Source organism: Siphateles boraxobius, unplaced genomic scaffold, assembly GCF_051911475.1.
Source record: "Siphateles boraxobius isolate OS27281-9 unplaced genomic scaffold, OSU_SipBor_1 296, whole genome shotgun sequence".
NCBI lineage: Eukaryota > Metazoa > Chordata > Actinopteri > Cypriniformes > Leuciscidae > Siphateles > Siphateles boraxobius.
Window position 1 is genome coordinate 35001 of NW_027508915.1, and position 7500 is coordinate 42500.

General features: G+C 38.7%; 16 non-coding genes across 16 annotated transcripts; all 16 read right to left on the reverse strand.

Moving 5' to 3' along the window:
- Positions 1 to 473: 473 nt before the first annotated feature.
- Positions 474 to 592, reverse strand: LOC143754642 (5S ribosomal RNA). The gene has a single exon (XR_013208419.1). It is a non-coding gene; the product is annotated as a 5S ribosomal RNA (ribosomal RNA).
- Positions 593 to 866: 274 nt separating this feature from the next.
- On the reverse strand, positions 867 to 985 carry LOC143754653 (5S ribosomal RNA). The gene has a single exon (XR_013208430.1). It is a non-coding gene; the product is annotated as a 5S ribosomal RNA (ribosomal RNA).
- Positions 986 to 1261: 276 nt separating this feature from the next.
- LOC143754665 (5S ribosomal RNA) lies at positions 1262 to 1380 on the reverse strand. The gene has a single exon (XR_013208441.1). It is a non-coding gene; the product is annotated as a 5S ribosomal RNA (ribosomal RNA).
- Positions 1381 to 1864: 484 nt separating this feature from the next.
- On the reverse strand, positions 1865 to 1983 carry LOC143754677 (5S ribosomal RNA). Its single transcript, XR_013208452.1, has one exon. It is a non-coding gene; the product is annotated as a 5S ribosomal RNA (ribosomal RNA).
- A 274-nt stretch (positions 1984 to 2257) lies between these two features.
- Positions 2258 to 2376, reverse strand: LOC143754688 (5S ribosomal RNA). Its single transcript, XR_013208463.1, has one exon. It is a non-coding gene; the product is annotated as a 5S ribosomal RNA (ribosomal RNA).
- A 275-nt stretch (positions 2377 to 2651) lies between these two features.
- Positions 2652 to 2770, reverse strand: LOC143754700 (5S ribosomal RNA). The gene has a single exon (XR_013208475.1). It is a non-coding gene; the product is annotated as a 5S ribosomal RNA (ribosomal RNA).
- Positions 2771 to 3044: 274 nt separating this feature from the next.
- LOC143754712 (5S ribosomal RNA) lies at positions 3045 to 3163 on the reverse strand. The gene has a single exon (XR_013208486.1). It is a non-coding gene; the product is annotated as a 5S ribosomal RNA (ribosomal RNA).
- A 276-nt stretch (positions 3164 to 3439) lies between these two features.
- Positions 3440 to 3558, reverse strand: LOC143754723 (5S ribosomal RNA). Its single transcript, XR_013208497.1, has one exon. It is a non-coding gene; the product is annotated as a 5S ribosomal RNA (ribosomal RNA).
- Positions 3559 to 4048: 490 nt separating this feature from the next.
- LOC143754735 (5S ribosomal RNA) lies at positions 4049 to 4167 on the reverse strand. The gene has a single exon (XR_013208509.1). It is a non-coding gene; the product is annotated as a 5S ribosomal RNA (ribosomal RNA).
- Positions 4168 to 4441: 274 nt separating this feature from the next.
- On the reverse strand, positions 4442 to 4560 carry LOC143754747 (5S ribosomal RNA). The gene has a single exon (XR_013208520.1). It is a non-coding gene; the product is annotated as a 5S ribosomal RNA (ribosomal RNA).
- A 284-nt stretch (positions 4561 to 4844) lies between these two features.
- Positions 4845 to 4963, reverse strand: LOC143754758 (5S ribosomal RNA). Its single transcript, XR_013208531.1, has one exon. It is a non-coding gene; the product is annotated as a 5S ribosomal RNA (ribosomal RNA).
- Positions 4964 to 5239: 276 nt separating this feature from the next.
- On the reverse strand, positions 5240 to 5358 carry LOC143754770 (5S ribosomal RNA). Its single transcript, XR_013208542.1, has one exon. It is a non-coding gene; the product is annotated as a 5S ribosomal RNA (ribosomal RNA).
- Positions 5359 to 5842: 484 nt separating this feature from the next.
- On the reverse strand, positions 5843 to 5961 carry LOC143754781 (5S ribosomal RNA). The gene has a single exon (XR_013208553.1). It is a non-coding gene; the product is annotated as a 5S ribosomal RNA (ribosomal RNA).
- Positions 5962 to 6234: 273 nt separating this feature from the next.
- On the reverse strand, positions 6235 to 6353 carry LOC143754792 (5S ribosomal RNA). Its single transcript, XR_013208564.1, has one exon. It is a non-coding gene; the product is annotated as a 5S ribosomal RNA (ribosomal RNA).
- A 284-nt stretch (positions 6354 to 6637) lies between these two features.
- LOC143754804 (5S ribosomal RNA) lies at positions 6638 to 6756 on the reverse strand. The gene has a single exon (XR_013208575.1). It is a non-coding gene; the product is annotated as a 5S ribosomal RNA (ribosomal RNA).
- Positions 6757 to 7032: 276 nt separating this feature from the next.
- On the reverse strand, positions 7033 to 7151 carry LOC143754815 (5S ribosomal RNA). The gene has a single exon (XR_013208586.1). It is a non-coding gene; the product is annotated as a 5S ribosomal RNA (ribosomal RNA).
- Between the last annotated feature and the right edge of the window lie 349 nt (positions 7152 to 7500).

Here is a 7500-nt window from a genome sequence, read left to right on the forward strand (position 1 = left end):
TGGGCAATTTAAAAGGTTAGACCATTAATGAAGAAAACTAAGAAGAACTTTTGAAAAAACTCAAACTCTTTCATGCTCTCTGAAGAATCTCAGAGACTTTTAAAGGCTTTCTGAAGAAGCTCAGTGAGTCTTTTTTTTTAAACTAAGAAGAACTTTTGAAAAAACTCAAACTCTTTCATGCTCTCTGAAGAATCTCAGAGACTTTTAAAGGCTTTCTGCAGAAGCTCAGTGAGTCTTTTTTTTAAACTAAGAAGAACTTTTGAAAAAACTCAAACTCTTTCATGCTCTCTGAAGAATCTCAGAGACTTTTAAAGGCTTTCTGAAGAAGCTCAGTGAGTCTTTTTTTTAAAGTAAGAAGAACTTTTGAAAAAACTCAAACTCTTTCATGCTCTCTGAAGAATCTCAGAGACTTTTAAAGGCTTTCTGAAGAAGCTCAGGGACTCTTTTTTTTTTTTTTTTTTTTAAATCAAAAAAGCTTACAGCACCTGGTATTCCCAGGCGGTCTCCCATCCAAGTACTAACCAGGCCCGACCCTGCTTAGCTTCCGAGATCAGACGAGATCGGGCGTGACCAAGGTGGTATGGCCGTAAGCGAAAACTCCTGCCAAAATTGGGCAATTTAAAAGGTTAGACCATTAATGAAGAAAACTAAGAAGAACTTTTGAAAAAACTCAAACTCTTTCATGCTCTCTGAAGAATCTCAGAGACTTTTAAAGGCTTTCTGAAGAAGCTCAGTGAGTCTTTTTTTTAAAGTAAGAAGAACTTTTGAAAAAACTCAAACTCTTTCATGCTCTCTGAAGAATCTCAGAGACTTTTAAAGGCTTTCTGAAGAAGCTCAGGGACTCTTTTTTTTTTTTAAATCAAAAAAGCTTACAGCACCTGGTATTCCCAGGCGGTCTCCCATCCAAGTACTAACCAGGCCCGACCCTGCTTAGCTTCCGAGATCAGACGAGATCGGGCGTGACCAAGGTGGTATGGCCGTAAGCGAAAACTGCTGCCAAAATTGGGCAATTTAAAAGGTTAGACCATTAATGAAGAAAACTAAGAAGAACTTTTGAAAAAACTCAAACTCTTTCATACTCTCTGTAGAATCTCAGAGACTTTTAAAGGCTTTCTGCAGAAGCTCAGTGAGTCTTTTTTTTTAAACTAAGAGGAACTTTTGAAAAAACTCAAACTCTTTCATGCTCTCTGAAGAATCTCAGAGACTTTTAAAGGCTTTCTGAAGAAGCTCAGGGACTCTTTTTTTTTTTTTAAATCAAAAAAGCTTACAGCACCTGGTATTCCCAGGCGGTCTCCCATCCAAGTACTAACCAGGCCCGACCCTGCTTAGCTTCCGAGATCAGACGAGATCGGGCGTGACCAAGGTGGTATGGCCGTAAGCGAAAACTGCTGCCAAAATTGGGCAATTTAAAAGGTTAGACCATTAATGAAGAAAACTAAGAAGAACTTTTGAAAAAACTCAAACTCTTTCATGCTCTCTGAAGAATCTCAGAGACTTTTAAAGGCTTTCTGAAGAAGCTCAGTGAGTCTTTTTTTTTAAACTAAGAAGAACTTTTGAAAAAACTCAAACTCTTTCATGCTCTCTGAAGAATCTCAGAGACTTTTAAAGGCTTTCTGCAGAAGCTAAGTGAGTCTTTTTTTTAAACTAAGAAGAACTTTTGAAAAAACTCAAACTCTTTCATGCTCTCTGAAGAATCTCAGAGACTTTTAAAGGCTTTCTGAAGAAGCTCAGTGAGTCTTTTTTTTAAAGTAAGAAGAACTTTTGAAAAAACTCAAACTCTTTCATGCTCTCTGAAGAATCTCAGAGACTTTTAAAGGCTTTCTGAAGAAGCTCAGGGACTCTTTTTTTTTTTTTAAATCAAAAAAGCTTACAGCACCTGGTATTCCCAGGCGGTCTCCCATCCAAGTACTAACCAGGCCCGACCCTGCTTAGCTTCCGAGATCAGACGAGATCGGGCGTGACCAAGGTGGTATGGCCGTAAGCGAAAACTGCTGCCAAAATTGGGCAATTTAAAAGGTTAGACCATTAATGAAGAAAACTAAGAAGAACTTTTGAAAAAACTCAAACTCTTTCATGCTCTCTGAAGAATCTCAGAGACTTTTAAAGGCTTTCTGAAGAAGCTCAGTGAGTCTTTTTTTTAAAGTAAGAAGAACTTTTGAAAAAACTCAAACTCTTTCATGCTCTCCGAAGAATCTCAGAGACTTTTAAAGGCTTTCTGAAGAAGCTCAGGGACTCATTTTTTTTTTTAAATCAAAAAAGCTTACAGCACCTGGTATTCCCAGGCGGTCTCCCATCCAAGTACTAACCAGGCCCGACCCTGCTTAGCTTCCGAGATCAGACGAGATCGGGCGTGACCAAGGTGGTATGGCCGTAAGCGAAAACTGCTGCCAAAATTGGGCTATTTAAAAGGTTAGACCATTAATGAAGAAAACTAAGAAGAACTTTTGAAAAAACTCAAACTCTTTCATACTCTCTGTAGAATCTCAGAGACTTTTAAAGGCTTTCTGCAGAAGCTCAGTGAGTCTTTTTTTTTAAACTAAGAGGAACTTTTGAAAAAACTCAAACTCTTTCATGCTCTCTGAAGAATCTCAGAGACTTTTAAAGGCTTTCTGCAGAAGCTCAGGGACTCTTTTTTTTTTTTAAATCAAAAAAGCTTACAGCACCTGGTATTCCCAGGCGGTCTCCCATCCAAGTACTAACCAGGCCCGACCCTGCTTAGCTTCCGAGATCAGACGAGATCGGGCGTGACCAAGGTGGTATGGCCGTAAGCGAAAACTGCTGCCAAAATTGGGCAATTTAAAAGGTTAGACCATTAATGAAGAAAACTAAGAAGAACTTTTGAAAAAACTCAAACTCTTTCATGCTCTCTGAAGAATCTCAGAGACTTTTAAAGGCTTTCTGAAGAAGCTCAGTGAGTCTTTTTTTTAAAGTAAGAAGAACTTTTGAAAAAACTCAAACTCTTTCACGCTCTCTGAAGAATCTCAGAGACTTTTAAAGGCTTTCTGAAGAAGCTCAGGGACTCTTTTTTTTTTTTAAATCAAAAAAGCTTACAGCACCTGGTATTCCCAGGCGGTCTCCCATCCAAGTACTAACCAGGCCCGACCCTGCTTAGCTTCCGAGATCAGACGAGATCGGGCGTGACCAAGGTGGTATGGCCGTAAGCGAAAACTGCTGCCAAAATTGGGCTATTTAAAAGGTTAGACCATTAATGAAGAAAACTAAGAAGAACTTTTGAAAAAACTCAAACTCTTTCATACTCTCTGTAGAATCTCAGAGACTTTTAAAGGCTTTCTGCAGAAGCTCAGTGAGTCTTTTTTTTTAAACTAAGAGGAACTTTTGAAAAAACTCAAACTCTTTCATGCTCTCTGAAGAATCTCAGAGACTTTTAAAGGCTTTCTGCAGAAGCTCAGGGACTCTTTTTTTTTTTTTAAATCAAAAAAGCTTACAGCACCTGGTATTCCCAGGCGGTCTCCCATCCAAGTACTAACCAGGCCCGACCCTGCTTAGCTTCCGAGATCAGACGAGATCGGGCGTGACCAAGGTGGTATGGCCGTAAGCGAAAACTGCTGCCAAAATTGGGCAATTTAAAAGGTTAGACCATTAATGAAGAAAACTAAGAAGAACTTTTGAAAAAACTCAAACTCTTTCATGCTCTCTGAAGAATCTCAGAGACTTTTAAAGGCTTTCTGAAGAAGCTCAGTGAGTCTTTTTTTTTAAACTAAGAAGAACTTTTGAAAAAACTCAAACTCTTTCATGCTCTCTGAAGAATCTCAGAGACTTTTAAAGGCTTTCTGCAGAAGCTCAGTGAGTCTTTTTTTTAAACTAAGAAGAACTTTTGAAAAAACTCAAACTCTTTCATGCTCTCTGAAGAATCTCAGAGACTTTTAAAGGCTTTCTGAAGAAGCTCAGTGAGTCTTTTTTTTAAAGTAAGAAGAACTTTTGAAAAAACTCAAACTCTTTCATGCTCTCTGAAGAATCTCAGAGACTTTTAAAGGCTTTCTGAAGAAGCTCAGGGACTCTTTTTTTTTTTTTTTTTTTAAATCAAAAAAGCTTACAGCACCTGGTATTCCCAGGCGGTCTCCCATCCAAGTACTAACCAGGCCCGACCCTGCTTAGCTTCCGAGATCAGACGAGATCGGGCGTGACCAAGGTGGTATGGCCGTAAGCGAAAACTCCTGCCAAAATTGGGCAATTTAAAAGGTTAGACCATTAATGAAGAAAACTAAGAAGAACTTTTGAAAAAACTCAAACTCTTTCATGCTCTCTGAAGAATCTCAGAGACTTTTAAAGGCTTTCTGAAGAAGCTCAGTGAGTCTTTTTTTTAAAGTAAGAAGAACTTTTGAAAAAACTCAAACTCTTTCATGCTCTCTGAAGAATCTCAGAGACTTTTAAAGGCTTTCTGAAGAAGCTCAGGGACTCTTTTTTTTTTTTAAATCAAAAAAGCTTACAGCACCTGGTATTCCCAGGCGGTCTCCCATCCAAGTACTAACCAGGCCCGACCCTGCTTAGCTTCCGAGATCAGACGAGATCGGGCGTGACCAAGGTGGTATGGCCGTAAGCCAAAACTGCTGCCAAAATTGGGCAATTTAAAAGGTTAGACCATTAATGAAGAAAACTAAGAAGAACTTTTGAAAAAACTCAAACTCTTTCATGCTCTCTGAAGAATCTCAGAGACTTTTAAAGGCTTTCTGAAGAAGCTCAGTGAGTCTTTTTTTTAAAGTAAGAAGAACTTTTGAAAAAACTCAAACTCTTTCATGCTCTCTGAAGAATCTCAGAGACTTTTAAAGGCTTTCTGAAGAAGCTCAGGGAATCTTTTTTTTTTTTTTTTTTTTTTAAATCAAAAAAGCTTACAGCACCTGGTATTCCCAGGCGGTCTCCCATCCAAGTACTAACCAGGCCCGACCCTGCTTAGCTTCCGAGATCAGACGAGATCGGGCGTGACCAAGGTGGTATGGCCGTAAGCGAAAACTGCTGCCAAAATTGGGCAATTTAAAAGGTTAGACCATTAATGAAGAAAACTAAGAAGAACTTTTGAAAAAACTCAAACTCTTTCATACTCTCTGTAGAATCTCAGAGACTTTTAAAGGCTTTCTGCAGAAGCTCAGTGAGTCTTTTTTTTTAAACTAAGAGGAACTTTTGAAAAAACTCAAACTCTTTCATGCTCTCTGAAGAATCTCAGAGACTTTTAAAGGCTTTCTGAAGAAGCTCAGGGACTCTTTTTTTTTTTTTAAATCAAAAAAGCTTACAGCACCTGGTATTCCCAGGCGGTCTCCCATCCAAGTACTAACCAGGCCCGACCCTGCTTAGCTTCCGAGATCAGACGAGATCGGGCGTGACCAAGGTGGTATGGCCGTAAGCGAAAACTGCTGCCAAAATTGGGCAATTTAAAAGGTTAGACCATTAATGAAGAAAACTAAGAAGAACTTTTGAAAAAACTCAAACTCTTTCATGCTCTCTGAAGAATCTCAGAGACTTTTAAAGGCTTTCTGAAGAAGCTCAGTGAGTCTTTTTTTTTAAACTAAGAAGAACTTTTGAAAAAACTCAAACTCTTTCATGCTCTCTGAAGAATCTCAGAGACTTTTAAAGGCTTTCTGCAGAAGCTAAGTGAGTCTTTTTTTTAAACTAAGAAGAACTTTTGAAAAAACTCAAACTCTTTCATGCTCTCTGAAGAATCTCAGAGACTTTTAAAGGCTTTCTGAAGAAGCTCAGTGAGTCTTTTTTTTAAAGTAAGAAGAACTTTTGAAAAAACTCAAACTCTTTCATGCTCTCTGAAGAATCTCAGAGACTTTTAAAGGCTTTCTGAAGAAGCTCAGGGACTCTTTTTTTTTTTTTAAATCAAAAAAGCTTACAGCACCTGGTATTCCCAGGCGGTCTCCCATCCAAGTACTAACCAGGCCCGACCCTGCTTAGCTTCCGAGATCAGACGAGATCGGGCGTGACCAAGGTGGTATGGCCGTAAGCGAAAACTGCTGCCAAAATTGGGCAATTTAAAAGGTTAGACCATTAATGAAGAAAACTAAGAAGAACTTTTGAAAAAACTCAAACTCTTTCATGCTCTCTGAAGAATCTCAGAGACTTTTAAAGGCTTTCTGAAGAAGCTCAGTGAGTCTTTTTTTTAAAGTAAGAAGAACTTTTGAAAAAACTCAAACTCTTTCATGCTCTCTGAAGAATCTCAGAGACTTTTAAAGGCTTTCTGAAGAAGCTCAGGGACTCTTTTTTTTTTTAAATCAAAAAAGCTTACAGCACCTGGTATTCCCAGGCGGTCTCCCATCCAAGTACTAACCAGGCCCGACCCTGCTTAGCTTCCGAGATCAGACGAGATCGGGCGTGACCAAGGTGGTATGGCCGTAAGCGAAAACTGCTGCCAAAATTGGGCAATTTAAAAGGTTAGACCATTAATGAAGAAAACTAAGAAGAACTTTTGAAAAAACTCAAACTCTTTCATGCTCTCTGAAGAATCTCAGAGACTTTTAAAGGCTTTCTGAAGAAGCTCAGTGAGTCTTTTTTTTAAAGTAAGAAGAACTTTTGAAAAAACTCAAACTCTTTCATGCTCTCTGAAGAATCTCAGAGACTTTTAAAGGCTTTCTGAAGAAGCTCAGGGAATCTTTTTTTTTTTTTTTTTTTTTTAAATCAAAAAAGCTTACAGCACCTGGTATTCCCAGGCGGTCTCCCATCCAAGTACTAACCAGGCCCGACCCTGCTTAGCTTCCGAGATCAGACGAGATCGGGCGTGACCAAGGTGGTATGGCCGTAAGCGAAAACTGCTGCCAAAATTGGGCAATTTAAAAGGTTAGACCATTAATGAAGAAAACTAAGAAGAACTTTTGAAAAAACTCAAACTCTTTCATACTCTCTGTAGAATCTCAGAGACTTTTAAAGGCTTTCTGCAGAAGCTCAGTGAGTCTTTTTTTTTAAACTAAGAGGAACTTTTGAAAAAACTCAAACTCTTTCATGCTCTCTGAAGAATCTCAGAGACTTTTAAAGTCTTTCTGAAGAAGCTCAGGGACTCTTTTTTTTTTTTTAAATCAAAAAAGCTTACAGCACCTGGTATTCCCAGGCGGTCTCCCATCCAAGTACTAACCAGGCCCGACCCTGCTTAGCTTCCGAGATCAGACGAGATCGGGCGTGACCAAGGTGGTATGGCCGTAAGCGAAAACTGCTGCCAAAATTGGGCAATTTAAAAGGTTAGACCATTAATGAAGAAAACTAAGAAGAACTTTTGAAAAAACTCAAACTCTTTCATGCTCTCTGAAGAATCTCAGAGACTTTTAAAGGCTTTCTGAAGAAGCTCAGTGAGTCTTTTTTTTTAAACTAAGAAGAACTTTTGAAAAAACTCAAACTCTTTCATGCTCTCTGAAGAATCTCAGAGACTTTTAAAGGCTTTCTGCAGAAGCTCAGTGAGTCTTTTTTTTAAACTAAGAAGAACTTTTGAAAAAACTCAAACTCTTTCATGCTCTCTGAAGAATCTCAGAGACTTTTAAAGGCTTTCTGAAGAAGCTC